The sequence below is a fragment of the Podarcis liolepis genome (genome assembly GCF_965112155.1).
Source record: "Podarcis liolepis genome assembly, chromosome: 2".
Classification (NCBI taxonomy): domain Eukaryota; kingdom Metazoa; phylum Chordata; class Lepidosauria; order Squamata; family Lacertidae; genus Podarcis; species Podarcis liolepis.
The window spans coordinates 52,623,744-52,641,695 of NC_139555.1; the positions used below are offsets into that span (position 1 = coordinate 52,623,744).

At 41.8% G+C, this 17,952-nt stretch overlaps 1 long non-coding RNA gene across 2 annotated transcripts in view; it reads right to left on the reverse strand.

Annotated features, from left to right (window-relative positions):
* LOC310697520 overlaps positions 1-17,952 on the reverse strand; it is a 48,012-nt gene that overhangs the window by 17,529 nt on the left and 12,531 nt on the right. The window contains exon 3 of one of the 2 annotated variants that reach the window (XR_014521033.1): positions 3,317-3,433. The exons of the other annotated variant lie outside the window; for it this stretch is intronic. This is a non-coding gene — a long non-coding RNA (uncharacterized lncRNA). The remainder of the gene's footprint in view (positions 1-3,316; positions 3,434-17,952) is intronic. 2 annotated transcript variants of the gene reach the window in all.

Genomic DNA, 17,952 nt, shown 5'->3' on the forward strand with positions numbered 1-17,952 from the left:
GCGAGAGATTTGAGCCAGCCTGTTTGCTATGCAGTTGTAGGCACAGATTTGTAATGACTTGGGGTCTTCTGTAAAGCAGAGAAAGGTTAAAACCCTGACGTCTTCTTGGCACTTGAGGCATAATGGTAAGTTGCCCAGTTTAGCTAAGAAGTTGGCTCTATTTGGCTGTGTGTGCATTTGGACTATGTTAATTAGCACCACCTACAGAAATAATGCTGCTGCCTAACGAGAGGTTGAGACTTTACATCTGATGTCAGTACCTCCCCCTGCCCACCGGAACACCTTTCCTGAGCTTGTCACACAAACTTCCGCCAGGGAGGGTTGCACCTAACATGCAAAACTGTTAAGAGACTTCTAAAACCCATTCCATTGAATATGAGCTCCCAAATTATTCGAGATCAACCATCAATAAAGCAAGAGGCAGGCCAAAATTGCCACTGTGCAGTGCTGAGCTATGCCTGCACAAAGGTCTTTGAGAGATTGGAAGTGTAGCCTATGCAAATGCTTCCTGAATTCCCAGTTCTGCAATACAGCACTAAGAGGACGTGCACCTAAGGCGAAGAAGCACAGAAATGAGAGGTGGAATAATTTTACTTTGTCACGATGGGAGGACATGCATCCTCCAGAGAAATCACGAGAAGGAAGGACTTCCTTGCCTACTCGGCAAGTAAGCCCTACTCAGTGGGGCAACCGAAGGTAAGTAGGGAGAGGAAGGCATAATTAATTCCTTTCAGGACAAGAATCACGTTGTTAGCACTGAGAGACTGTTGGATTCTCCCTCCTCCACCTCCCTCTTTCCCTCCTAGAACTAAAATTTATATCCTTGAGGAGCAGGAAAACATCTTTCAGAAAGAGAATAGGAATCAGAGAAAGAGAGCTAAATATCAAATATGTCTCCATTGCCCCCTTGTGGAATATCTTATAAATAGCAGCCTCATAATGGGAACACATGGTGTTCAATTTGAAAGCTCATCGTGCATGCCAAATTGAAAGGGTTTCATGAAAATGCTGGCCAAAGAGCCACCTGTGGACCTACAGTCAGGATGACCAGTTCACTTTCCCTATGATTCTTCCATCCCTTGTCCCACCCCACTTGGTTGCCCTCCTCCAATGTCTGCTAGTGACAAAAAAAGCAAGATGCTCATATGTGGTTAGCATGATCTGAGCCAAAATATCAGGCAATTTCCATTGTCCTCTATGTGCACAGCCTATGTCTCTCAGAAAGTCCAGCAATGGCTAATGGGCAGGGGGAGAGGAATAAACAGGAAAACATCAGGGGTATGCTGGGCTATCACCACAGTTCACAACAGACAGGACTGGGGAGGCATCTAAGGACACAAACACCCCAGTAGTCTCACTTGGAGACTAATAGGAGCTGGGTCAGAAAATCGCTGTGTTAGGTATTTTATATATATGAGACAGCCCTCTTTGAATTCTATGGATTCTTCAGCTATGGGTAGGCTAGATGGATTTTGATCAGTGTTGAGCATTGGCAAGCCAGCAGCTGCATGGAGAAGGTTGAATGCTGAGAGTCAATACTGTGTACCCTGTCAGCTGATTCCCTGGGGTCTCAGGCAGAGATCTTTCTAAGCCCTGATCTGGGACTTCCTCATTACAGAGCACATGGCCTTCTACAGTGCTACTGCCCCTTGCCACATCCCCCCTTTTTTCTTTTTAAATATCACATATTTCGCATCTGAATCTTTCCTAGCTCTGAAAATTCTGTCCCAAGGCTAAGTCCTGAAAAGCGCTAGATATCAGTGAAAAGGTGAATCAGAATCTGCCAATGTAATTTTAACATGGTAGGCATATCTTTCCCCCAAAGGCACAGTCCAATCTTTATTGAAATTACATTTGCATATTGTGTATTCTCCCCTTCCCTGACGAAATATCTTTTCTTTTTTTTGTGATATAATGCTTTTTCTCCTCTGGGTTTTCAAAGGACCAACAATACTGGTGCACATTCAATGAGGGTGACCCCCAAATACCTGGCATCTGCTTCTTCTTTGTGATAAAACAGAGAGGCGCTTGCTCATTTCGCAGATAGGATATCTTTTCTTTTAGGCACAGGATGTCAGAGAAAAGGATGAACTCTGGGGATTACAATGCAGGCTTTTTTTTCTTTTTGAGGGAGATAATAGAATGCTCTTCCCATTGCATGTGCTTCCTGACGATCCCCACATAAATTTAACAATAGCGTCCTCTGGTGGAGTTAAGATGAGTCGCCTAATCTGCCATAATCGTTCCATGTTTTTCTTCATGAAATCTGTCTGAATTTAACTGAAGAGGAGTAGGTAGGGATTGGAGGATTCTGAAGTGGACTCACTTGAGTGAGTCTGAGCAGATTGGGACCACGATCAGTTCATGGTTCACTTCAGAATCCACAGTCCTGCAGAACTCTTTTTAAGGTGTCTGAGGGCTGTAAAACTGACTCTGTCAGTGGGTAGCATTCTGCCCACTCCCTGCCCCCACCTTGTAAGGAGCTCCAAAACAGGTCATCCAGTCACCCAAAGCTAGGAGTGGCTAGGGCTCCTTGACACTGTGCACTTTGAATACAGCACAGCAAGCTCCCCTGGGGTGGGCGGGTCTTGACGACATTGCATCACTAAAAAACATGCCTGTCCCATGTAAAAGAGGGGTGCAGGTGACCTCAAAAGTGGTACTGACTCAAAAAGGAATAATATGCCCCCTTCCTTCATACTAATGGTTTTGCAATCTACTTCTCTCTCGTGAAGACGTGGCCCTTTGTAGCAGTGATGTAGCTTTGGTTTGAGTTTTCTGTTCCAGTGGCAATACAACCTTTATATTGGTTCATGATTAATGAATGTGTATCACTGAACAAGGAAATTCTGTATAATAACTGTATCTTTGCATATAGGACCAATGTTGCCTCAGTCAACAACCAACAGCTCAAATGGGCACAAATTGTTTCGTTTAATCTGACCAAAGCACAAATAACTGCATTGCGGCTGGTTGCCGGTTGCCCTCTCTTATTATGAAGATCTCATCAACTAAGTGTCCCCCTATCAAATTGGACAAACCAACCACAGCCTCCAACAAGTTGTGTGATAGGTAGACAAATCCTAACAGAGAAAAACGAAGAGATGCCTCCACTGGTTTTATCTACATTTCAGCATTAACTCTTGCTCCTGAGCCCTGGAAGCCTACCTTCACTCAAAAGGCTGGATTTCATTGGAATTCCTAATTTTCCCTGCAGTGACAGTTTGGGAGCCATGCTGTTGGCCTTGACGGCATTTCTACAAGACAGAGCTTACTCACAACAATGTACTTGTGCAGGCCACTGTCATGTTTTTACCTCCCAGGGCTTCCTCTCTGCTTGATGGGAGCCGTGTGAAATGCTCCCTTGGTCTCAGCACACCAGTGCCAACATGGGTGTGTTGCATCTGCGCGGTTCATGCATCTGCGCGGAGATCTGTGAATGATTGCACCAGTAAATGCCATCATTTCCCATCAGGATATATTGTTCAGGTCCTGCACCAGCTCATTTGTGGCAACAAAAGATTGCAACTCAAGGACATGAACAGGGAGAAAAGGCCTCTGGCTGCACTCTTATATCCCCACGTAAGGGAAATCATCTTATTGTCGCTACAACGTAGGACAATTGTACAGCGTATGATTTAGATGCCGGGAAACCCATGTTCAATCTGTGACTTCTCCAGTTACAAGGATCTCTGGTAGGAGGACTAGCAGAGGCCCCTAACTAATATCTTGTAGTTCACAGCATCTGGAGAGCACCATGCTGGCTGCCCTTGAGTAGCCAAGAGCTAGATTAGATAAACCAACAGTCTGATTCAGTATAAGACAGCTTCACATGCTAATCATTAACTGTGAGGATATGTGGTTGTTTTTAGATGGTTTTAGTATGCTTTTTATATTATTTTAAATTGTATCAATTTACTACTAATGTGTTTGCCACCTCGAGTGTCTTTGGGAAGAAGGGTGAGATATACATTTAATTACATCCACCCATATGCAGCTCACATAATGATCTGCTCACATGTTTCTTAATGTTTTTAAAAAGATTGATCAGAGCTGACCACAGGACAAAATGAAATGTCACTGAATTTGACGTCGTTAGAAGTATGTCATTGATTCCACCCAAGCTGCGGTCTTGCAGCCACCCAATTTGCAAGTGCCAATCATGAGATTGGACGGGCACCTCGTTCAGATTGGACCATCACCTTCTAATAAGTTCTATAGCATATGGCTCTGGCCCCTCTCCCAGACAGCTGAGTCCCTGCCAAGGATGGAAATTATTTGAGCACCAAATAGGTACCTGTTAGGATTCAAGGACAGTCCAGAATTAAATTTCTAGACATGTAGCACTGACCACTGCAAATGCTATTTGGAACTGACAGCTACATCTGCTTATATAGGCATCTCACGTGGCCCCCATCCCTCACACCTCCTGCTCATTCACTCATTGTTGCTTTCACACAATGGAACAGTCCAAAGAAAAGCTGGGAAGGCAGGTGATTCTATCTATCATCTATCTGTCTGTCTGTCTATCTATCTATCTATCTATCTATCTATCTATCTATCTATCTATCTATCATCTACCATCTAAGATTACTTCAGAGCTGACACCAGCTAAGACAGAGCTACTGTCACTAATATTTAGTATCTATTGAGCCATTTATTTATACCATACCCCACCTTTTTCCCTGGTAGGTGGCTTACAGATAAAAACAAGAATCGCTAAAAACATAGAAAAAGCAATAACTAAAAAGCAATGAAACATTGATAGAATGAAAACTATATATATAAAATCTGTTTAAATCATGCCAATAATTCCTTATGTGCATAAAGTAGTCATATTATTCATCTTGCAACAGTCCTGTAAGGCAGGAATAGATTACCTGTGGCTCTTCAGATGTTGGATTTCCATCAGCCCTAGATAGCAGAGCCCATTATCAAGGATGATGGGAGTTAGGCCCCATTCTGCACTATATAAAACATCATCATGCATGGGAATGAAAGTTCATTAAAGGTGCTGAGAGTTTTTAGGAGACCCTCATCCCCCTCACAGAGCTACAGTTCCCAGAGTTCCCTGGAAAGATAGCTTGACTGTTAAACTCTGGGTTTAAAGTAGCATGATGATGCTTTAAGCATGTAGTGAAGATGTGGCCTTGGAATGCCAATCACATCTGGAGGGCCACAGGTTCCGCATCTCTGCTGTAAGGTAAGCCAGAGCAGCATTTTTCAGCCCTGAATTTATTCACGACCACCATTGCCTTTTGCTCTGGATCAATCCAAGACCTGGTGTAAGTTTCCTTTCCCCCCTCTGACTCTTCAGCAGGTTTCATTTGCAATCATCCTGCTGTAGTACAAGAGGTGTCTTGCCATAGCTGATAACTCTCCTGCATAACAAAGAGTTTCGTAGTGCCTCAAAGGTTAATAAACTGATTACGGCATCAGTGACCAGAGTCTACTTCATTGAGATGTTAGAGGGAAAGGACCCACAGTTCCCTGGGTGATTGGTCCAAGCACAGCTGAATTTCTGCTTCTAAGTTGAGAGGCAGGCAGTTGCTAGGCAACCTTTTGATCAGCAGCATGGAAAGCTAGCATCTGCTTGACATTCCTGGGGATTGTAAGGATGTTAACAGGTTTATAAGGAGGCAACAGGTGAGAGGATGCAATGGCAGCTATCATCATATGGGCATGGGATCCTAGATATTAGGCTGCTGAAGCAGCCATCAAGGCAAAGTTTCAAGGTGGACTTTAGTGGCCAAGGGAGCCAGCTGTTTTACATAGGGCTCAGTTCTCAGCATTTTGTCTCTGATATACACCACATTCCTCCCTCCCCCCACCCTGTTCTTCCAGTCTTAGTATATTGTTATACCTTTCTGTCAGAGAAATTTACGGAGGGATGGATACCAAGAGAAGCATCATAACACATCTGTTTGGGTACGCTTGAGAAAGAAGGCAGTAAGTCTGCAGTGGTGATCAGCTAGAAGGAGAGGGGTTGAGAAGAGGGTGACACACACACATTGAAAACAATGCATTTTCACTTCAATATGTGGAGAGGTGTTTTTTTTTAAGTCCTCATGAAAATTCATCAGCATTGAATGTGAACTTCTCCCAATATACACATATTTATATGTAATTTCACCAGTATACAATTCTGCATTTTTGCATGCCCCTCACTAATATTTATGCACACCTTATACATCCTTATACATCCTTATACATCCAGCACATTACTTGGCTGGAGAATTACAAAATTCAGAAATATGCGAATTTCAAAGGATGGGTGCATTTTAGTTCACATTTTGCATCAGAAAGTGTGAATTAGGTAGGCTTGCCCTTAAATATGAACTGAATCAAATTTCAAATGCTAAGGTAAGGTGGATGAACAAATGACCCTTGTAGGTTAATCAAAATCTTCTTGCTGTTAATATCACAAATCTTTTGGGCCAGACAGGAAGAAGGAAACATTGATTTTGGATAAAGTGAATGCTAAAGCAAGTTCTTCTACAACTAAGTAAAATAACTTATAGCTAAAATCCTTTTTAAAATTCCCAGGGACAAATTTTCATGTATCTGAATGTCAGCAAGAAAGAAAGCCAAAAGCAATTCATGCTTTTGGCTTTCTGAAATCTAGCTTCTCAATTGCAAATTCTTCTATCATCTACTGAACCTCTGTCTCTATTTTCAGTTAGCAAAAGGGAAGATGCTCAAACTTTTGGTATACTATGGATTTGCCAAGTCATTCATGACTATAAACAGAAGACAGGAAACCTTCCCACTTTCACCCCTTTTATAGGTGATCAGTTTCAACATCAAAGACAAAAATATGAAAGTGTCCATCATTTCACAAGCACAGCAATTGCAGAAAATGCATCCAGGTTTGGGAGAATTTCTTGTACCCCATGAACTACGTGGCGCTACTTGAAGAATGTTAAAAAGATATGGCATTTCCTATCTTATAATCCATTATTCATCAAAGAGCCATGTAGTGAAAATGGAAGTACAAAACATCTGTTTTCAAGTAGACCTCTTTTTTTGGATCTCTAATTCTTCCAAAGAAACCCACAAGCCAAATATCATAAATAGTCAAACAACTGATGTTAGGGACTAGAAGAGAGGAACACACTTTCCTCATTAATCTTTTGGTATTTGGGGTCATGTGAGATATGTCACCATTTGAATTTTCAGGGTTGAACAAAGTCATACAGTAGCGATTCCAAACAGGCTGGGCAGAACCTACCTGCGGTTTACAAAGAGCATTCTGCATGCCAGCAGCGAATAATGGGGGAATACAGCTTAAGTGTATATTTCCAGATCACTGGAGGGCTAAGTGATACTTGCCAAACAAAAGCTATGGGAACCTGAAACCTCAGGGTTGCAGCTTTGGTGTCCTCCTGGATTCAGCCCTCAGCCTAGATGCCCAGATTTCAGCCTAGATGCCTAGTGCATCAGCTGTGCACGTTCCTGGAGATGCCTGACCTGGTCACATTAATACATGCCTCAGTTGCATCCTGCTTGGATTACTGTTACATGTTCTGTCTTTGGAAAGTGTTCAGAAAGGTCCAAGATGCTACATCCAGATTGGTGACCGGAGATGGTTACAGGAACGTCAGGATGGACTTTCTGACAGAAGCAGCAGTTCCACAGTGGAACGGTCTCCTTTGGGAGGTTATGGACTCTCCTTCACTGGAGGTTTTTAAGCAGATGTTGAGTGTTCCTCTGTCTTTTTTAAAAATGATTTTTAAAATAAATTTTCCATTTAAACATATATAATCACATTGTTATTATCCACATTACTTCTTTTGGCTCTTTACAGCATATCAATTTCCTTCCCTCCCACCTATTGGCTTTCAAAAGTAACCGTTATATCACAGCATTATATATATTTTCCAATTCTAATATTACAAAATACCTCAAAATTTAAATAAATATAGAAAGGTAAAAAAAAAATCTTATTACAAGTCTTCGGGTAACCCTGCTAGTGTCGTTAAATGCTTACAATGCTCTTTCAGATATTGTATAAATTTACTCCAATGCTTTTGGAATACTTGATCTCTCTGGTTTCGGATTTTTCCAGTCAGCTTTGCCAATTCTGCAAAGTCCATCATTTTCATCTGCCACTCTTCTTTCGGAGTGGCCCTCTGTCATGGATGCTTTAGCTGAGATTCCTGCATTGCAGAAGGTTGCACTAGGTGACCCTCTGGTCATAGAACAATACAATTCTATGATTCCTTGTTAGAATAGCTCGACTAGCTATGTTCATAACAAGTACAAAATGCTTAATGCATCAATATTTTTAATTACCTCATAGAAAAAGCTTGAGTGAATAGATAAGTTTTTAAGCACAGACCTAAAAGCCAGTATTGTATGTAAAGGTAAAGGAACCCCTGACCATTAGGTCCAGTCGTGACCGACTCTGGGGTTGCGGCGCTCATCTCGCTTTATTGGCCGAGGGAGCTGGCGTGCAGCTTCCGGGTCATGTGGCCAGCGTGACTAAGCCGCTTCTGGCAAACCAGAGCAGCGCATGGAAACATTGTTTACCTTCCCGCCGGAGCGGTACCTATTTATCTACTTGCACTTTGACGTGCTTTTGAACTGCTAGGTTGGCAGGAGCAGGGACCGAGCAACGGGAGCTCACCCCGTCGCGGGGATTCGAACCGCCAACCTTCTGATCAGCAAGTCCTAGGCTCTGTGGTTTAACCCACAGCGCCACCCGCATCCCAGTATTGTATGTACCTGGTGTTAATTGGAAATGCATCTCAAAGGGCAAGCACATCTCCACTAATGGCCCTGTTCTTAGTCGACATAAGCCAAACCTTGAGAGGAGACAATTAATAAAAGCTTCTCTCCCATGGATCAAAGTGATCAGGCAGATAAAGTTATACAAGATAAGGCAATCCCTGGTCCCACATTATTCAGATCTTTCTGTGTCAAGAGAGAGAGAGAGAGAGAGAGAGAGAGAGAGAGAGCACTTTCCATGGTATTATATGAAGTTATATGATGTTATACTGCCCTTCAAATATACAGGGTGGTCTATAGATATTCTATGATCCTGGATAATAATACAGTATTAAAATTCCAAAACTGCATGAAAAGAAAAACCCTGATTCAAGAAACACTACAAAATTCATAATTTCCTTTAGGGTTTTTAAAAAAACCACTTTCCTCAGTAGAGGGCGTCTCAGTCTGCAGCAAAGAACTTCATAGATGTCGACTGTTATGTCTGCCCTGGCACTGTCTGTCATCATTTCAAATTCAAACATTTCAGATCAGGTTTCATTGCTTCAGATATTAGTATCTCAGCAGGGGAAGAAATGGTGATACTTAGGGAGCTCTGTGTATACAATAAGAGCATGTGAAGCATTCAGAATAAGAACGAAAACCTTCCCATTTCTTTTGATGATCTCAAAAGCTGGATTCAGGGCATGTATTGGGGGGGGGATTGTCAGCAATATCCATTTGGAAACATAGAGAAAAGGATTAAGGCAGTCTTCCTCCCTCTAATAATGAAGTCAGGGACTGAGTGTGACAGGACTGGAACTAAAGTGGGGAACCAACAGGAGAGAGATATATTACCATGCTTGGTGGAACCAGGAGGAGAGAAGACTGAGGGCTGTAGAAGTAAAATAAAAACATCCAGTAGGTAAATAAACCACAAAACAATACATATTCAGTAGGCATGGAATGTGGAACTGGACTGGAAAAATAGCAAGCAAAGAGAGATCCATAAGTCAGCGGGGCCAGAGCCAAAGTGAGTTTGCAGCCTTGCAAGTTGGCATCTTTATTTATACTTTGGTGGTTTACAAAAAGGATGAAACAAGAAAATTATCAGTAAAAACAGTTTAAAACAATTTTTTAAAACATTAAAATAATTAAAATCAACAATAAGCTAAAATCAGGTTAAAACAACTGCCAACATTCTACCTGTCAACATGTGTTTTAATCTGGTTTTTAGCTTGTTTAGGCATTTTACATACTGCCTCGTGTTTCTTTTTGTTATGAATTTATTAACCCCCTTCCCCAGAAGTCTCAAGGGGAACTCCCTCCCTACAGAGGCTAGACTGGCTCCCTCCTTGTTCTTCCACAGGCAGGAGAACACCGTTTTATACCAGTGGGCTTTTGGGAACTTTTTTTTGGGGGGGGGGCTTTTAATAGTGGTGTGCTGTTTTTATAAAAAAAATGTTTGCTGGATTTTATAGATTTGTTTTTATATTGTTTTAAACTATGACACTGTATATTTTTTTAGCTTTCTGTGTTACATCCATGTTTGTTTCCACTTATGTGAGCTGCCTTGAGTCCTGGTTCTGGGATATAAAGCTGGGAAAGGAACAAATAAAATAATTGACCATTAACTATTCTATTCTATTCTATTCTATTCTATTCTATTCTATTCTATTCTATTCTATTCTATTCTATTCTATTCTATTATTTATATGCAATATAAATGCATCATGCTATCCAAGGTAGTTATAGTTTCAGGCCCTGATCAGACCCACACCTGAGAGAGTTTGTTTTGTGAACATTTGTGAAGCTGTCATTTTCTCTTTCTAAACTAAAAGGTTAGTGCTTCAACACTTTTGCAACCAACTCTTCTTGGCTAAGAAAACACTTATAACCAGTCAGCACTGTTTGTTCTTGCCTACAGTATGATCTTGCTTAGCAGGAACGACTTCACAGAAGCATGATAATCAAATGATGGTTGCAGCATTTCATGTTTGAAATCAATTGCAACATGAAATTATGACTTCCCTGGTCAAATAAAACATCGAAGCACATTCCAGTGCTTTTCTGTGGAGTGTGTTCCCACATTCAGCTGTGGACTGCAAGTAAACAGGTGATAAGAAATGAAGTGGTGTGTTAATTATAATTGCAAGTGTGAAGCAGTCTTGAGAAGTCAGATGAGATTCCCATAAAGCAGGTGCGAGGAACCTTTGGCCCGCCAGATGTTGAACTACAACTCCCATCAGCCTTAGCACACATGGTTAATGGGCAGGGGTGATGGGAGTTGTAGTTCAGCAACATTTGTGCCATTCCTAGATGGCATGGCTCACAGCTGTATACAGCACAGATATGTTGTGAACATATAGATGGGAAGCAGTAATTAAGACGTCTTGGGCAACCCTGAAACAAAGCAGTGTGATGATGGAGTACAATCTGTAATCTCAAGGCAAGGTGGTAAGCAACTTTCCCTGGCTTTGGGAAGAGAATGATAACCATAAACTCATTACAGTATCTGGTTTCCATCTCTTATGTTCCCTGACATCACAAACCATGAAACTTACCCTTGGGTGTCTCTAAGTTGCACCAGTATTGTGCTGGCTTTGCAACACAGGAGAATAATGTACATTGAAATTCATGGTTTCAAAGTTTGTTTTATTTATAATTACATCTGTATATTGCTAATTAGAAAAGAAATCAAAGTGGTCTACAAAACACACACACATACACACATAAAATGAATGCTATGTAAGAATTTAAACTCAAAGATCAGTTAACTATTACACAAAGTTATTTCTTAATTGCCTATTTATGTTCCCATGTTCCCATCTAATGATCTTTGGGAGTTTTAAAACTTGGAAGAGCAACTCTGTTTCATTTACTGTCAAATTATAGTTCACTTTCTCCCTGCCCACACATTTTCACATCTATATTTGTGGTTTCCACTCAGATCAAAGGAACTGATGCATGCTCAGTACTAAAGAACATCAGGCCAATTACTCATGTACCTTGTAAAGTGTTGTGTTCCCAAGCCTCCACCCTAAAATGTCAAAGCAACATTTCAATATGGTTTTCTTTATTAACTATGCATTATAAAACCCCTTTAATTCACTAGAGTCTTACCTCAGAGTAAACATGATTAGGTTCTGTTCTAAGCCTTGTAAAATGTTTGGGCTAACCCAAAACAGGTATGTGCATCTATGTTGGAGAGGAGTGCTTTTGGCCATTTTTCTCTCTCTGTGCGGAAAGTGCTCCACTCTTTGGCAATTTGGGGGAGGCAAGCAAACATGCCAAGCTCAGGATTGAATATGAGCTTCAAGGGTTTACAAAGCTCACCTCAAAGGAGAGTTTTACAAGCCCCCAAGTTATTCAACTCAGATTAAAATGCAAGCCAGAAAATAATGCCTGGCTTTCCTTTCCCCTCCCCAATGCCCAACCCATCCCCATCACAAACACCAGCAAACAGGCACAAACAGGTAATCTTTCAAAGGTCTTTCTTGAAACAATTTGGATCTTTCGAGGGAGCTACCAGACTATCACTGTTTCAGGCGGGTTTCAGTCACATACTGGAAAAGGCAGGTAGCCAAATTCAAGATATTATGCTGCTCTTGAGCAACAAGCCCTCTTCCCCTCCCAGAATGGGACCTTTTGTAGTAATGAGTGACAGAAAGATGCGCTAGAAAGTGTGGGGAAACAATTGCTTGAAGTAACATCATCTAACCTCCCTGCAGACATTATGCAAAAAAACCAGGATGATAGCTCAATAAACAGGTTATCTGGAAGCAACCTTAAAGTCTGATTCTCAGGCAAATATGGAGAACATTCAAATGAGTTAAACAAAATGAGTGCCATAATTACTAACAATTCCCGTATTTGGTAGAATCAAACACTTGTAAGTTTGTTTATATATCTCACATTATAGAAATCTTTGCTTTAGATGCCCATCTTAGGCAATCCCTCCAGTTATAGCATAAAGCATATGCACTGAGTGAAGAATTATCCTAGTGCTGTGCTTGGAAGTTATATATTTTTCAGGGGCAAAAGGAGGTTATCTTCTGCATCAAAATTTATGGATCAAGTTCTAATCCAAGGTGAACACTGTTGATATGGCAACAACTGCCAACTTGAGGTATGTTAAATAAATCCCGACTTGCAAAATAATCCATGGGTGGGTGTCCATTCATGGATCAATCTGTCATTTTCAGGGATGAGGTGGACTAAGGATGAGATGGATCATCATTTGGATCGGGCATTGTGATTGCAAGTGTGTCTTACATAGAGAGAAATCCATACTCCAGTGCAGCCTACTTCAGTGGACTGGGGGCCACGAGATAGATGACTAATGTCAGGTGTGACTATGAAAATCATTTGGGCAGGAGACTTTTTACAATTCCCCATTTCTCATAGAAACAGGTAATATTGTGGGAGGAAAGAAGAACTAGAGAGGGTTCTGTCTAAGGAAAGGGCTTTGAAGAAAAGACCTGAAAATTAATATAGTATATATGGTAAGCTGGGAGAGATTGTTTGTTTTGAACATGTTAACATTCACAATTTAACATTCAATGGTACATATATACAGATTGTAAGTATGTGAAATATGTTTCCACCCTAGGGCTAAAATAGCAAACTGGCAGTGCAGAATTAATGTTTAAATGTTGATTAATCTCTCTTTCCTTCTCACATGATACCCACACCACCAGCAACATTTATGTTTTTTTTTAAAAAAATATGTATGCTACAATTTCATAAGAAAATATAAAAGCAGTTTACAACAGATATATATTTATAGATAGATAGATCTGCAATAAAAACCACATAAATATTTAAAATTGCAGCTCATCAGCTAACTGCTACAGAAAAGGTTGTTTTATTATTTATTTAGGATGTCCTGAATTTGTGTGCCTTTGTGGGTTTGTGTTTCGAACTGGCCTGCGGTCTTGTAGCATACAAAGCATTGTATCTAACTTTGTGATCAAGTTCACAAATCTGGTTGGAGAACAGAGGAGTCAGGTATAGTTTCCATATGCTTAGTATAACACTTTTCTATTTAAAGCTGAGATGGGTAGCAATGTTTGAATGAGGAACCACCTGCCTCATAGCTCGTGCTGTTAACCACTGTGGTACACCAGCATCTTCTTATCAGATCCCTCACCCTTCAACCACTACCTGGCAGTCCACAGGGAAACTGGAAAGTATGCAAATAAACACAGCCACATGCCTTATACCAAGTCAGACCTTGGATCTATCTAGCACTGTATAATCTACACTGGCTGGAGTTTTTCTTTCCCAGCTTTAACTAGAGAAGCCGAGAGTTGAACTTGGGACCTTCTGTTTGCAAAGCAGGTGATCTACCACTGAGCCATGGTCTTTCCCCAGTGACTCAAGAATCAAGCGAATTCTCCTTCCCTAGCCTCGATTTTTCAGCCAGCTGGACTCAGGTGTTTGTTGTTATGGCTGCTGAAAAAAGAAAATCTACTCAGGAACTGGGGAAGGAGATAATGAGTGCTGGACTATGCAGGGAGCTGATATCATTCAGGGCAATTTGTTTGAGGAGAGTTTTTAATTTTTTTTTTTTTAAGTCAAATCATAAGGGAGCTCAAGAAGAAACTTTCCAGTGTGCAATCCTTTCAAATTTACAGGCACCAGAAAGGTTAATTATTCAGGGGCTTTCTCTAATATGCTACAGGGACTATGAATCCTCCCTATTGGTTGCTTTTCACGTCTCTAAATGGGGTAGGGCAATATTTCATTTGGCCCAGTTCCCCACATGTTGATAATAGTCAAAGCGGGGAGGGGGGGCTTCACATTTGAGAGAGGAAGAAATCTCTTTAAAAGGTGGGTCCCAAAATAAAGCATCCGGGGAGAAGGGAGGGGATGCTACCAGCAGCACTTCCATGTGTGGTGACATGAAAGCTCCTCAAATCAGCCTCAGGAGCTCCTACTGAGAAGCAAGAGCATTGTCTTAATTGCCTTCCTCCCTACAAAACACACCAACGTAAACCTCTTCGGGGTTTCTTCTTTTCTTTTTAGACTGCAATTCTATCCACTCACCTGGGAGCAAGTCCCATTGAACTAAGTGGGGCTTACTTCTGAACAGACGTGCATGGCATCGCACAGTTTAAAACGCCTTTTATACTGACACCCCAGCAATGCTCTTGACTAGATGTGCCTGAGAAACCCTCCATCAAAAGGGGGACATCTCCAGAGTGTTTATTCCCCTGGCTAGCTCAAAAGGGCCCCCATCATCATCTGCCTGTGCTTTATATATCTGCTGCTCTGATGCGTGGGGAAGGGTGGGAGAGGATTGGGGGATGGGGTGGGGAGGGCTGTGGGTTCTTTCGTTTATGTGAGTCTCACAGCCATAGGGGGTATTTAACTTTCTGCCCTGGTTGCTGTAATTCTCTCTCCAGTGGATATACAGTTCAGATCAGGTTCCTATTGCTGTGATGACAGGCATTCAGCAGGCACTATAATTGCAGAGTTAAAACAGCTCATTTTCTTACTGGCAAGCTGTAGTTAAAGAGGTGCTAGGAGGCAGCCTGGCTGTCTGCATAGAAACTGATCAAAGCACTGAAAGGCATCTGGGTTGCCTCTGTTTTCTTTCACCACTCTCCCCCCTCCCCTTTTGCTTAAAAAGGGGGGATGGGGAAGGGAGGGGGGAGGAAGAAAAATTGGTTTTAAAAGTAATTTAAGAAGATGAATACCTATCCCTTTCCTGGGGCTAAAAGGTGGCCACTTATTAGAGATATTAAACCTATGTGGAGTGGGCTTTCTTGCGCCTTAGACATTTTCTAATAAGAGAATTTGGGCTGCTGCACTAGGCTACCTAGACGTCTATTTCCATTAAGTCCTGCTGTGCAAAATTTCCAAGCTATTGGATTGGACTTTTCACACTTGAACTTATTTCCTGGAGGAGATGAAATTTTCCCCACCTCTTTACTGATCTGAAGCTGTCCAGCCTGACTTTCCCTCACTGCCCCCTCCCCATTGACAGTATCTGAGTCCTCCTGTGAAAAAGGACGGTGATACCGCTTCATATTGAGTGACTAGATGGACCACAGCTCCTGTTTTGCTGTCTTAAATCTTTGCAAAACAACATATCATGATTCCCTGCCCCACCTCTTCAGTTTTCTTTTTCTACAGAAAGGAATGCTTGGTGATTCCTACTAGGCATTCACATATTCGGGAGAAATAGACACATGCTTAAAGACGTGGGGCCTAGGGAAACAGGCCTTAAGGAGTTGTCATTTAGCCTTCTCATGTCTTTGCTGGACTTAGAGAACCTCGTTTTCAAAGGGAGTTGTGAGAGCTACAGAACAGTGTATGAGCTGTAGGAACTACTTACTCATTTACACTGGAAGGCAGGAGAGTGATAACCATGACAAGGGCTTTTTTGTTGTTGTGGCAGCTGGTCTGAAGAACGTCCTCTGAAGAGATGCTCACCTGTCATCTACTTTGTCATTTTTGCATAGCTAGGGAATCTCAATCTTGTGGGCTGGATGTTGACCTCTGAGACTCTCTATGTCAGCCTAATGATGCTCCTTAAACTATGACCCTCACCATCCCTGATCTGTGCCTGTGAACATGTTTGCCTGGTTGATAGGTGTCCTTGAAGGCATCTTCCTTGCCTTCATGGGTTGTCGTGGACTGGTTGGATGCAGAGGAATGGCGATAGGAAATGGGAGATGGGGACACCATCTCTCTCAATATCCTCTGTGGCAGGGCAGGAAAATTTATCTTACAGTTTCTTGGCAGTGGCACTTCCCACCAGCCTCATGATATCTTCCTTCTCCTCACTCCAAAGTCTCTCCCCCCCCCCGGTCACTGTTGCAAACAGCAGCAAGTGCACCAGCAAGCACCATTTTGCATGGTCTGCCATGATCCAGACCTAGCATCATTTGGAGGTGTGGTGGAGGCAACTACCACAAAACCATGGCAAAGACTATTCTGCAAAATTGTCCTCTTTTCCAATGTAGGGGTCAAAAAAGAACCCCAGAAATTCCTTCTCATAATAATCTCACGACATGCTCTAAAGGGAGCTGGCTGCAGGCACCAGGCTCATTGGAAGGCCAACTCTGTGTCACAAAGATGTCTGCAAATGTGACATGTGGGAATCCCTTGCAGACAACCACAGTGCCTGGAGACAGGCAGCCAGGACTTGTGTCCACAGCAGTGACCATGGATGCCAACCACCGTCTCTAAGAACTCTAAGAACCCAAAAATACCTGCACTGTATCATACAACTGGGTTAAAAGTTTGCTACTCTTTGTCCATATGTAAGAGTGAAGCCGTCTAATGGGGTAAATATTTTATTTCATTTCCTAGTTTTCATACAAAAGTAGTTTTCCTCTTACTCCATTTGTTTGGTAAAAGGAAAACAAATCAACATGTTGGAATCCCTGTTCCTAAATGTCCGTTATGAGCATCTAGATTTTTAAAGATGTCCAGTGTACACCTGAATAACCCATGCTGAAGAAATCAATAGGTCGTTTGTAGAAAAAAGGTGGCAGGGGGGGGAATAATGCAAGCATTGCAAAATATATCTATGAAAGTAGTTGTGCTGGTTTAGAACATGGGTAGCCAAAATGTTGCCCCTCCTACATTGCTGGACACAAGATCCTATAATCAGATTGACTACGCTACCTGGGGCTAATGGGAACTGTGTGAAAGTGCACTGCTCATGATTCTTACATTGTTGTTCAATATATGCTGGAGAGTTGCTCAACGGCAAAGCTTGGAAAACATTGCCCCATTTGATTTCCCCTGCCCTGTCTGCATATTGACTATGGAAAGCCCTGTACTCTCTCTCTCTCTCTTCCTCTCTCTCTTTCTGTGGTGATGTTGTTACCTTTTTGGAAGCAAAAAGAAAGTGGGGATGCTATTTCTTTTAAAGGAGACAAGACTGTAGTTACCTGGCTCCCAGGAGCCTACACATGGTTGCCTACAAATTGAGGCTGGAAGGCGTCCTATGCTTTGACTTTGTCTCCTCTGCTCCTTTGTTTCTTATTAGCATAATTTATTAATATATTAGAGCCTTGCATGGGAATGCATGGTATTGGTTCTGAGTGTTCCCCGAGGCTATTCTGTGAAACTTCCCCCACTGTTTTAATGACACATTGAATAAAGAAACTGGCTTCAGATATCATTTAAATTATAGCTTTCCACTCAGTCTCTGAATGCTCATTTCCTTTAAACAAGGTTAATTTCCTTCAATAACGAAAATCCCTCAATTTCAGGTTACTA